A 14003-nucleotide genomic window follows, 5' to 3' on the forward strand; every position below is an offset into this window, starting at 1 on the left:
TAAACTTGCAATGTGCGCGCGCGCCTCTATCAACCGACTATATATCTCGATCACTGTGACGTCACCTCACTACGATAACTTGTACATACCATTAAATCACCAAAAACGTGCTCTATCTAATTTCCTGTCGATTTCTGTGTTAAATATTTATTTATTTTTATTTTTTGTCTATACGTAAATAATAAAGAAGTACTATTTTACGATAAAAATGTTTTATTTTAATTTTATCAAAATGGATATCAGATCTTAAATTGTATGATAAACGAAACGGTTTTTCATAATTATTATTATTTCTGGTTAGTGGTACATTATAAATGAAATCCGAAGTATAATTTATGACAGGGAGTCGTCCCGCTTTTTTACTTGATAATACACGATGCAATGTACATATATTTTCCTTGAAATTAAAGATACTCAAAACGCATCACACATCAAAACTACATTTGTTTTTTGTCAACTTCACGTAAATTACCTACTGCATTTGGACAAAGATAATAATTTTAATATTCATCATTCGATTTGTTTTCATCTGTTTTTACTAAAGCGGGAACCTCTGTCTGCCGTTAAACTTTCATGCATGTTACTTTCTACCCTTCTTAAAAAAATATAAATTAAAAAAATATAGTTATATTTCATTCGTAAATAATTTATTAAAGGTTTTATTTCTCTTAGTATTAACGATGTTTTTCTTTCAAAGTATTGAAAAAGGGCAAGACTAGTTTTCAGTTTTTGGGCTTATATTTCTCACTTTTTCTCAAGGTCAAATTTGATTACCACAAACAGACATTTCAGTTTGTTTCTTTGTAATATTTACTGCTACAAAAACTAGTTTATTTTGTTACAGTTCGCTTAACTAGCTCTTAATATCGCTTAAAAGTCATATAATTAATATTTTATTATATTTCATTCAATATAAAAAATATTATTTCGCAAGTTTGTATGATTTTTAACATTACTTTTGACTTGTGATTTTTTTTTAAGAATTTGGTTTGGTTCCTTATCAGTGTATCATAAAACTTTTTAAACTATTATTACGATGATGTTTATGATATTAATCTTTAACTGTCTTGACAATCTGTTATCTGATATCGCTCAAGAGAGACTAGGCAACCACATAGGACATGTTTGCTCAAACCTATATAACACTCTCTACTCGTTCAGTTTATAATCTTAGGGGACCGCAAATCCGACAGGAATCGGAATGCACGCGAGTGAACAGACTTTTCCAGACAGAGAAAATGTTTGACAGGAAACCGAATAACTATTTAGCGGCTCCACGTGAGGTTTGAACCCCGGACCTCGGGACCTGCGGCCTTATATCTAGCCACGCGACAAACGACCGGTCAATTCTGTTGTCTATACTACTAACTTCCTTATTTTTGTTATTCTAGAGTTTCACTTTATAATCGTTTCTGCATAATGTACGAAAAGTAATGTCTTAAAACAAATTAAGAAAGAGATGACAATTGTAGCCGGGCGCTAGACAGACAGTGCAGTAGATGATGCCTAAAGGCGGAAGCGGTATGCGCCGGATAGACTATTGGATTATAAACTTTAAAACAGGTGCTTCGTATAACAATTAGAAATAAATAAATAAAGTTAAAAGAGGTATGATAAATTGTACAACAAATAAAATAAGTATTCAACTAAACTGTTACATAATCAACATTTTATTTATTATATCTGATAATATATTTTATATATGTAATAAAAACAAGTAAGTAAGCAGTTACAAATTGTTACAATACGAAATAATTTCAAATACTAGTAATAATTATTGAAAAGTTAAGATTAAAAGGATGCAGGAAGGTGTTTACGTGAAAACGTAAGAACGTACTTTTTAAAAAAATTATCGCTTAATTCATAATTGCAAATTGGAATACAATTGCGTCTATAAAATCAAGTCTTATTCTTTATTTTTTCTTATTATATTCAGTCTTATTTATATATATTAACGTCCTTATTTTTTCATAAAATATATTTTTGGTACTTACGTATTAACGCTACCGCCCTCCTTCCATAGGGGTCCGGGTACCTTTCTGAAGGCTTCTGCTTGAAAAAAACTTATAAATCAAACCATCCCTAACCTACTCGTATATTGGCGCATTCACAGATTTTATTTTTGCTGCGGTGTCGTTAACACTTAAGTACCTAACACATTTATTCTCTCTCTGTTTTGGAAAACAGTTAATTTTGACATTTTCTTCTATTGTTAAACAAAAACACTGTCCCCTTAAAGACCTATTGGTTCTATACAATTGAGTAAAAAACGAAAGTATTATAATTGACACTTAAGTACATTAAAATACGCGTTAAAAATTTGGAAGTTAATAAGATGTTAAATATTTAAAAAAGCGCAGACTATATTTTTTTAACTTACCTCAACGCATGCTATTGACTGATTAACTGTAGCAAAAACAAACGTATTATTCTACGATTATTCAAATAATACCATATACGTAATTGACATAACATGACCTTCATTATTTCAGTTTAAAAAATAACTTTATCTACCAACGAATTAAAGTACAATGATTTATTTAAATTGTAATACTAGAACAGTAGTTTGACCGTCCTTAAATAGTAATTACTTACACCTTAATTTTTTTAACAATTACAACCGTTATAAAATAATATTTCAAGACAGTGCAGTTACTAATAATTAATTTGATCCGATATAATAAAAAAGAGAAGTTTATAACATTTAAAAATTAGTTAAAAATAAAAATATATATGACTCTTAATTGCTATTACACTAGAATAAAACGACAAATTATCTAAATACAAAATATACTCGTAGAATTTTAAAACCTAGCGTTAATAATAAATATTATGAACAGAACGTGAGATGTATAACACATTGAATTGAAACAAGGCCTTCAAATAAAAATAAAATAGTTACAAAACCTGATTTTATAAGGAACATGTATCTGGAACCCTGTACTGAAAGGAATAAGTAGAATGTCGGTGTTGCAAGCTGTTTTTAAAATCACCCCAAAATTTAATTAAGGTAATCTTGTATTTTCGATACTGGAACACGTAATTAAAGTTCATAGGAATAAATGTTGGAATAAATTTTTTTTAACAAATATTAACAACAAGCATATAGACAGTGTATGTTAGGGTGCACCCTAACATACACTGAATTTTTAGGTCAATTTCTTGTTACTGACGGTCTTCCAAAGCGCCCTTAGTATAAATGTGTAGATTTTGCAAATACCAATCTGATAACTTTCTTAATAATATAATAAATTGCACCTGTATAAAAAAATCTTAAGAATGCAAAAGAATGTGTGAATTTGTCGGAGCCGCATTAGATGAATTTGCAGAATTAAAAAAAACGTTTCTTATGTAGGGCATCCTGTCTCACTATATAATAATAAACTCCCCGAAACATGGGAATACCAGAAACATGTTTACTGACATCACTGTGATTGACGTATAGATGTAAGTAATTATTTTGTCGTATTTACAACACTATGAGAATTTATATGATGTTATATACATGTAATAAGAGTACCAGCCTACAGCCTTCGCCGCCGGCCGCGCGATTAATTGTACACAGTAAATTAAGCACATGCAAAGTCAGGTTCCCGGACAAACCCACAATCTCCGTATAAGATTTAGATGCTCTAATAACTAGGACATCTAATGTTGTATGTATATCCATTCATTTTATTATATTTCAACCTTTTTTATTTAAACAATGACGTCTAAACACTTACTTTTTGACTTAGTTTAACAGTTACCTACTAACTGACCAGTATTCCTCAGAAGGCATTCCGATCAATCGAGAACGTCTGATCTACACATTTTAGTAAACTATAATATGTAATAAGAATGTTTAGAGTATTACTATGACGTACAGCATTAAGGTTGAACGATATACATCCGTAGATTTTCTTATGATACTTACATTTACCTAAAGCTTACATATATAATTATAAAAGTCAAAATCCGGTTAAGTAAAAACGGCCCGTCAAATAAATAACAGGCAACATCCTCATCAGATACCTGCCAAGTTATATATTACACGCACATTTTTACCTATTATTATTATTATAGATATATATTCCTGTATATGCCTATTATATATTATTATACTATATTACTCATTCAAGGCATTGAAGTTTCAGATAAAAGAGACTAATAGTAAGTTAAATCTTTACAATTTATAAGCGCAACTTTATTATTATTTTTGAGATAATCGCCACGCAACAAGCATTATTTGTCGCGAATTTTTCGTGGGCAATGAAATAATAAAATTTGAGTTTTTTTCTCACCAAAAGTTATCAAAAAAACTTAAAAAAAATTTAAACTAAAAGGCGTTCGAAGTAAATTCAAAACCAATTAAAAATAAAAATTCAAGGTACCCTCTGATTTTTTTATTAGTTATTTGCTTATTTTCATAAGATATTTATCAAAAGTTTTTTTTTATTAATATTGCAATATTAACACAATACTAAAAGAAGCCTTCGACTTATTTTTACAGAATAACTTTTTAACGATTTTAATACGTAATTGATACGGTAAAATCGCAATGCAAACCTGTCGCCTTTAAGTCAGTGCGGGACGAGACCTTTTGCCGAACGTACTTATAAAACTTTTCTCCGCACAACCCAGGGGATGTGAGGATTGCCCGTGGCGTACTTATCGGTAACACCCAGTAGAGCAACGTCAACGACGTATATCTAATTTGCTATGTTGACACTTGGAACAATACACCTAACTACAGCAGCACATTTTGTAAGAACGTCGTATCTCACACGTGAAATATATGTAAATGATTCGCTATGTCAACATATAGTCATATAGTTTTAAGAGTCCACGATCTCATTATGCGAAGCGTTGACTTCAAGACTTCAGTTTGTTCTTACAAAATAGTTCCACTGAAGTGACCTCTTTGTACCAGGGTACAAAGGTACACACACAAACAAACAGGTTTGTTTGTGTGTTTTTTCGGGTTCATTTGTGACTCCACCTTGAGTCATAACCTTTTCTTCCTCTACCTCTCCTCTTCTACCTCTTATTCCTTACAAAACCCATCTCATCATACCTATTTCATCTTTACCTTAGCCTAACTTGTTATATTGTATTTCCGGAATTAAAGAACGCGTTTTTTTTCCATTGTAATTAATTATTTCAAAATTAATTCTTATAAGACAATTACAAAAAAAGATGAATAAAAAATAAAATATTTATTAAAATTAAATTAGGAATTCCAAGTTAATGTACATGTGTGGCTGTGACGTCAACGCATTAAATAATACCCCTAATAAAATATATGGTGCTTAAAGACCAAACACAAAAAAAATCAATACATTCCTAATAATCATAAATCAATACATTAACCTAAACCAAGGCCTTTGCATTGGTTTAGGTTAATAAGGCAAATTGCCAAGTGCCAAGTGTACTTAATTTCAATAAGTCCAGTGCGATGCTGTATGAGGTGATAGCGGCCTAATACAACTTTTGTCTTCAAGCGTGCAAAACTATTACTACCAATTTTGGCAGGGTTGACTCAGAAGGGTAAAATTTAAAGTGACCAAAATATATTTTTTTCATTATATATCGTTCTTTATTATTAATAAGTAAGTGGGTATTTTGTAAACTTTGATACTATGTTAAATTAATAAAACACCGTTTACAAGCTCCGCACTCTAAATGTTTTGTTTTTATTTGTACTATTACTATTCAAGCATACTTTACAGTTCACTCTACACTATGAATGGATATGATTAATGAATACTATTTAAATGTTATTATTATTTTTCGCTCATGTGTTAATCGATATTATTATTAAGAAATATCAAACGAAAATAAATATAACGTAAAATTACGTGTGCACTGTCAACCATGATTTTAGCACTGACCAGGCCGTTATAAGCCGCTCACGCACACACTCATCGGGTCCAATGTTAGTGTCCTTGGAGAATATTTACGTCATAGTGAACTATAATTTGGTAGTCTTTGAATTTTTATTTTTTTATGCTTGATAATTTGAATAGCCTTATATTTAAGAATATTAATCGTCGTTTCATTTATTGCGTTGACGGCGTCGCTACATTGGTTTTCAACTTAAAAATATTATCTTATTAGCACTAGTTCGATTCGTTTTTAATCCATAATGATATTGTTGCCAAGACGACTATTTAAAGTTTGACAATAAATTACTATATTCGGTTTCTGTTAAAATCGCCATTGATTTGATCGAGATTAAGGTTCCGACGAGTCTGACATAATCATCAAATATTATACCAAAACAAACCTCTTTCGTATGCGAATAGAAATAAAATTACAACTTAATAGAACATGATATAAACAGGTGTTGATTTATATTTTAGTGACCAAAGTCCGTTATTTTAAAGTCAACTTGAGGCTCCATATCATTATTAATTATATATATTTCCTTATTTTTTTCTTGAGCAAAGAAAAATAAATATAATTTTTTACCTTTAACGAGATATCCTTCATTTCAAACACTTATGAGATTTAACATGTGACATAAATGTATTTCTGTTGGGATAAGACCTCCTCCCCTGGAGAAGATTCGTATTATTCAAGTTACCCCCAAAACGACAATATATATACCTATGTCAACCATATCGATATCGAATACCATCATTATTTTAACTTAATATATAGGGGAGAAGAAATGGCATGAAAGACCCAGTTTTCTAAAAGGATCAAAAAAGTTTAGTTGGTAGTAGTTTAGTTTTAATTAAAAAACTATATGATTCTTTTTCTTCGATTATTATTCATTTATTAAATAACGTTATTAATAACGACAAAAATCTTAAATACTACAGAAAACTCAACGAAATAAAAACAGCAAATATTAAAACATTAAAGGTACGTACTAGCAATGACAAAAAACAGCAGCAACAGTTATTTTATGGTACTATATGCATTAAAAGTATAATAAGAAATCATGTCAAAATGGAGATTTTATATTGATAACATTATCATTAATTAGTTTAACTTTACTACCAACTCTATCTCCTAAAATCTGTACGTGGCGATAGGTCTGATACTGATTATAATAAATTTATAAGCACAATCTAATGTTCACGTTTGTTCGTGCGTGCCGTATCTTCAGACAATTTCTTATTTTATCATATGACAACATAAGAAATTAATCGCACCATATATACCCACAAACCTTTTAAAATAATAAAAGAACGAATTGTTAATTATATACGTAGGCTATCTAATTAAAGATATATAAAATATATGCCGTCAGCAAATAATATGTATGGTATTTTCTTTAAACATAAAATTTGTATATTGAGATTTCCCAAAATTCTCTTTTAGTGCACTTTCGTTAAAGATAAGTAAATGCCGTATTTTTATATAAATTTGAAATATAATTAAAGTGCATTACCTGGTGTTTCTAATATTTTTATATTATCTATTAAAAAAATCATAAAGTTTAAGATTAAGTTTTTATAAATTGCTAAGCGAACGTGTTACTGCTTCCGTTTTATTAATTATATACTATAAAATTCAATTACATGTAAATCATTTATAATATTATAACTTTTAAATTATAATATAAATACCTTATTAAATATATAATTATTACGTGCTCTCAATTCACGCTAACATTACGTAAATAAACACATACGTACGTCGCTATAAATTATAACACTATTTTTTATTTAATTAATGAAAACAATACTAAATATTAATTTATAAAACAAAATATTTAATTAGGTATCATTTTATAATTTACAAAATAAATTTTCAAAGTACTTACATATATTTAATAAATTTGGATTTACGTTTTTAAAAGTTTCTTCCCGCGCTTTTCAGTCGCGGTTAATTTAATTTGTGTTATATTTACTTGAACATTCTAACTTTTTTTTAAATGATTGGCCAAATATTGCTCTACTGTTACTGAGGCTCATTTATCTTACTCACTTACTTATTTACCTACAGCTAGATGATATAATTTAAAAGTTGTCTTCAATGCAATGCAACTGATCATGAATTTATTCTTGATTTGGAGATTATTATGATAAGTGACTATTAATAATTAAGTAACAGTTATTTTTTAATTTAATTATTGATTGGCTAAGAGGACACAATAGAATTGTGATTTTTTTCCTGGATTTATTTACATTAAGGATCTTCAACATAGGGTAATAATGTTTTCGCAAACTGTTGTAATTTTTTTTTTTTGGAAAATTACGATTAATCAAAAATAAAAAGAATCGGTTGCTCGTAATGGTTTGAGGACATGAAGTCATTTTTAAAATAAACTTAATTTTAAGTAAATTAACTTATTACAAATTAAATTATTACGTATGTTCTATATTCAGCAGGACTGAGTGAGTGCAAAGTTTTGGATGAATAGATTTGTTAGTATAAATTATAATTTACAAATCAAAATATATTTTATTTGTCTTTATTAATACACATAGATTATAAACTTATTATAGTTATTTAACATTGAAAAAAACCACAACGGTTTGACCTCAATGCATAAAGGCTTGAACTGAGTCTAATATTAAATTAAATGTGCTTATAAGTAAAAAATATTTAAGGCGCTATAACTACAGGCGTTATTGTAGGTAGCTACGAACTAGAGGAGCTTATCATAATAATTTTACTTTGAAAGGTCTTTCTACAGATGTGATGAATATGTTGACTCTACTTAATTTTGTTGTAAAAGATAAGCCCGAGATATGTATATTTATCAACTATTTCGATGGTAGGAAGGTTAAATAAAACCTCGTAAAATAAACAATGACATTAATAAATAGGTTACGTAAGGAAAAATAAACATGGCTTTTCTTCATGATATTGTTTTTCCATTTTCAGGTTATACTTAACTGGTATTGGTAATTACGTATGATTACTTGTTTTTATTAGTATGGAAGTAATCAATTAATTTGCGTCTTATTTTAACACGTTTTGTATAAACTAGCTTTAGTGTCTGGCTGTTTTTTAATAAATTTCACAATCGTTGTACAACTAACTGCCCCATGTTCTAGCGATAGCAAGTTATGCACTAATTTCTATAATCTATTGCATGCGTTCCACGTGAACGCGTTATAAAATTTTAATAAGTCTCAAAAAATCATAAAGACAAATTTTCATATTATGTGATAGGACAAATTATATTACCTACGCTTTTTGTGTGTTATGAAAATGTTTTTTTTTGTCGTGTCCATGTTAAAAACAAACACGGCTTTATCATCAAAAAACAAAATATAATAATTATTATTTAACATCGTTCGCTATATGGAACTTTAATAAAAAAAACCTAGTTGAGACTTAAATTTTAATATCAATCGAATTTATATTTTTTTGCTGTCCGGTAAATATAAATCAAAAAGTTAGTATGATGTACTTAAAAGGTAAAGATAATTAATTAAAAATTTAAAATACATATGTGAGATGATAAAAGTTTAAATTCACCTCTTCTTTTTTTATCCTTATTTTTGGATGAAATTTATGTTTTAATTGTTATTTGGAGTTGCGTTAATCATTGTAATTATTATTAAAAATGTTGTGGCTGGCAATCATTTTGATTAATTTCTATTTTTAATACAAAAATATGACAAAAACCAATCACTTCAGTTAAACTGAATTTGTTTCGTAAACTATTTCAAAATCATTTAACGATTACATAGAACTATTTAATACGATTTTTCTTTAGACAAATTGTACATCTTTGATAAATTTTTATTTTAATAATATAGTAATAGCATTTGTATGATTTAGAAGAAATACTAAATTACATTAAATCTCAAATAAAATAACATATTCCTAAATAGTTCAAAACAGAAGTAAATTTAAAAATGAAAGTGATAAGAAACATATAATTATTTTATTGAAGGACACTGATTCGTTAATACTCATTCGAAATAAAATTTACAAAAAAAATGGCTTATACAAGAGTCCATTGTTGTTTTGTTTTTTTAACAGCCAGTGACATCTATACTTGAATAGGAAAGATTAAAACACTTACAAATAATTTAACTATTTGATAACAGATGGCGCGAATTAAAATTATAGTATTAAAAGTAACTGCTAGATGGTGTTGTGCGCCTAAAAAATCACTAAATACAAATAAACCAAATTAAGAATTATCTTTAATAATACCGCTGTAATTTTAGGGTATCATACTCAGTACATCGGATAAAACAAAACTTTAATATTAATATATGATAATTGTATTTGGCATTAATTTATTAAAATTTAAAATAAATAACACACAAACACAAAACTAAAAGAAGGTAATATAAAATAACAGTTTTAGTAATACCATTACTATGAATAATCGTCCGTATTTTAAGGCATTGTTTTAATTTGAAATGTTTTTTCACACCGCGCTTGCCTGGAAGGACCTCACGTTTCAATACGTAAGGTTCTTCAGGCAAGCGCATTTCAACATTAACTTCATCATTTATCATCAGATGTAACTACTCAAATTCTTGAGTAGTTACATCTGATGATAAACATAATTGATTCCCTATATTACAGACAAGAGGTTGTTTAGAAACAAGCCAACTACATCGGTCTCATCAACATCTTCAATCAAGAAATTCGATCTGCGACAAAAGTAGATAAAGGGCTTATACCATGAAAGTATTATTTTCAAACATGAAGGTTTTTTTTTATTTTATGATAGATGATATAATAGATATTAGTTCATTTCAATTACCTAGTATTTTTAAAGTGTTTATATGTGGCACTTTTTAACTTCGTATTGTGTGATGTGAGCTAATGAAGTATAGTTACAATTGATTATTATTTTTAAATACTAACTAACTTAGCATTTTAAAACAATAATCAATGTTCATGTTATAACATCTAGCGCTTCTGGTTTCTTTTACCACACTGTTACGTAGGTACACAGGTTCCTGATTTAAACGCTGCTTACCTTAACCAGCTTCACTATTAGATTTTGGCGCTCCGTCTACCTACCTCTTTTTCTTTTGGTCTTATACAAGAGTATCTCTAGCCAATGAGCAATGGGAGGCAGCCGATGGCTTAGTTAAGGTAAGAGTATGAATTCTAGTCTTACCTCTGCGATTGTAATTTGTAAAATGAACCGTACAATATTCAATGGTTGAAGCTACAGGAGAACTTGACTGTACAATAAATAAACAATGTCATTGTAAATTTATTAGAAAAATAGAATTTGGGACAAGATTGCCTTGGGTTTAAATGGTCTGACTATGGAATCACTTGATAACAAAATTATCGAGGGACCCTCATTTGATTAACTTTAGAGATTTTTTTAAATTTCTCGATCTATGAAAATTTTGTAAGTTTTCATTAGCAAGTTTGGCTAAATAGTTGTTCGATGACGTCGTTTCCTAACAATACGAAGCATTGATGTGAAATTCTTTTTAAGATCGACTTTCGTCGCAACAACAGCAACATTCTTAAAAATATTATCTCACAGTTTTTCGGGATTAACACAGTGGCTCTTAAGCAATTGAAAAATGCGTTTTATATGTTGCGAGTTCATTACGTCAATAGTTATGGATTGGACTTTGAATACATTAACAACAAGTTTCATCAAAGCCGAGTATATAGCAATAAAAACACTGCCAAGAAAAAATATTGTAAGCAGCAGTGGAATTAAGAGGCCTTAATTTCGAGTATCGCTATTTCTTTTGACGATAAGATTTCTAAGGATTTTTTTAATCTCTCGCTGCTTTGCTTTATAGGGTGTCGTATCATATCATCGGAGTTGTGTTCAAAATAAGGATTCTCTGAACCATAAACATAATATACTAAATACTAATGCTATGAACAGTTTTTCGTACATTTTCTCTCTTAATGAGCCGTTAGGGGTTATTAGAGGTTGACAGTAAGGATGTTTCTTTGACAGCTGACGAACGTATAATTGCAGTATTAGACTGTAAAATCGACCACTTCGAGTCAAGAATAAGTCTCCCATTAGCGTCTGATTGTGTTTCAGGTGCTACGTATATTTTATATGTGTTTATGAAATAACTTACTTGGTGTTATGTTCTTTAAACTCGAAAATTATTTACCTTTGGTATCCTACATGACTATTTTAATACTTTCACGAAATAAAACTTTTAAATTATTGACATTTCTAAATTTACATTTACTGTTGGATTGATAGAAATATATTTAAAAATAAATGTTAGCAATGTAAAACCTCTCACATTCAAATTAATAAATCCCTTTATAATTAATAATTGAGAAAATTATATTTACGAAAAAAAAACAGAAATTGACTATTTAAAAGCTAATTTATACATACCCTAATGACATGAATAACCATTAAACACTTGCCTGCATTTATATTGCTATTTAAAATAAATTACCTTTTCATTGTTATTGTAATGTAAAATATAAATATTAAGCTAGCGCTATATAACATTAGAATTTGTCTGTGGCTACTGGCTACCCCCACTTAACCGGTGGTTGGTGTTAGTAGATGGCAATACTGAGTGTAAGTGGAGTGGTTGAGTTGGTGGATAGAAATGCATTTTTCGGAATCTTTAAAATTATATTTTAAGTAATTTTAGTGAAAAGATATTGTTATGTATAATAATGTTGTTAGAGATTTTCAAAATATTACGTATAAATAATAGATATTAAGTCATTGACGGCTATTTTTATAACCTAAATTAGTCATCTAGTAAAGATAAATGAAGAGGTGACAAACGTTGTCAGGAATTGCATTAGTATAAATATAATTTTCCATCAATTATGATACAACTAAGCATCTACTTTATTGTTCTGTGATGATTAACGGCAGTGATATTATCAGAGATTTTTTTGGTAAGTGAAATTGAATCGGTATCCACTTGTTATAAGCTACAAAATTGTAGGTAACTAGAACACGCCCACAGTCACACATACACGAAGAAATATTCAAATAAATGTTCAACTGTAATCATATTAACAAAAATATTATAAATAAAAATAAAATGATAATAAACTAATTTCATAATAAAAGTGTAAAAAAAAAATGATAGTAGAAAAAGTTAATAGTTTGAAACAATCTGTATAAAAAACAATGACTAACAAAGCCAAATATCACGAAAATTATGAATCTAACATGAATTAAAATATTTTTTCAATAACAGGAAATCTTAATAAGTTTAATTTATTAATTTTTAAACTAGATGGAAAGAATGCTTAACACAGCCTGGCTTATTGATTTATTTTTAAACGAAATAGGCTGTTTCGATGGAATTCATGGGAAACTATTGGATATTCCTTTTTAGCTATAACCACATTTAAAAACAAAGTTTTTAGTTGAACTCTGAAATTAAATTACTATATAGTTAAAATATTATTATTTTAACTATATTGTAATCAATAAATGAGTATGTCAAAACAACACTTATGCAATATTATGCATATTAGATTCCTAAAAGCAGGACACCAAATAAAAACATATTTCCTTAAATCTGTAATCTCTTTAATAGCTAGTAACTTTAATAGTAATGTTAATTAAATATAACCAACTTATATCAGCATTAAAGAGTTTTTAATATCTATACAAATTAGTTACTAATATAAATTACATAAATAGTTACAATATTTATCCGATTGTTTAAGATAAAAAAATTTAGTTTTTTTTTTTTTAATAAACAGCTTTAAATATATTATTTCCAGTAAAATTAAACATTAAATATAATGTATTTTTCTGTTAATAAATTCATTTAGCTGATTCACTCTTGATGATAGCTGCATTACTCAGAAAAGGTACTAAAAGTTATTATTTATTACATTTAAAAAAAAAATGGTGCAAATAATAAAACTCAAGATATTGTGTCGCTTAAATATTTCTAATAAAATTAATGATTACAACATAGATTTAGAAAATATTTTAATTGTGAAGTCCATTATGTGATTATTAGTTATATCAACAAATTTCGTTCTAGAACCAATTGAGAAATTGATAATTTAAAGTGATGTAAATAAATTAATAATACCCCATTTAAAACAGTCAAATGTTCAAAACAATGAATTTATTTTAATTATACGGAAGATAA

At 28.1% G+C, this 14003-nt stretch overlaps 1 protein-coding gene across 1 annotated transcript in view; it reads left to right on the forward strand.

Moving 5' to 3' along the window:
- Window positions 1–12444: 12444 nt before the first annotated feature.
- LOC125063938 (elongation of very long chain fatty acids protein AAEL008004) overlaps window positions 12445–14003 on the forward strand; it is a 32235-nt gene continuing 30676 nt past the window's right edge. The window contains exon 1 of the mRNA XM_047670664.1: window positions 12445–12780. The gene's annotated coding sequence lies outside the window, so the exon portion shown is untranslated. The remainder of the gene's footprint in view (window positions 12781–14003) is intronic.

This window comes from Vanessa atalanta, chromosome 5 (genome assembly GCF_905147765.1).
Source record: "Vanessa atalanta chromosome 5, ilVanAtal1.2, whole genome shotgun sequence".
NCBI classification, from domain to species: Eukaryota; Metazoa; Arthropoda; class Insecta; order Lepidoptera; family Nymphalidae; genus Vanessa; species Vanessa atalanta.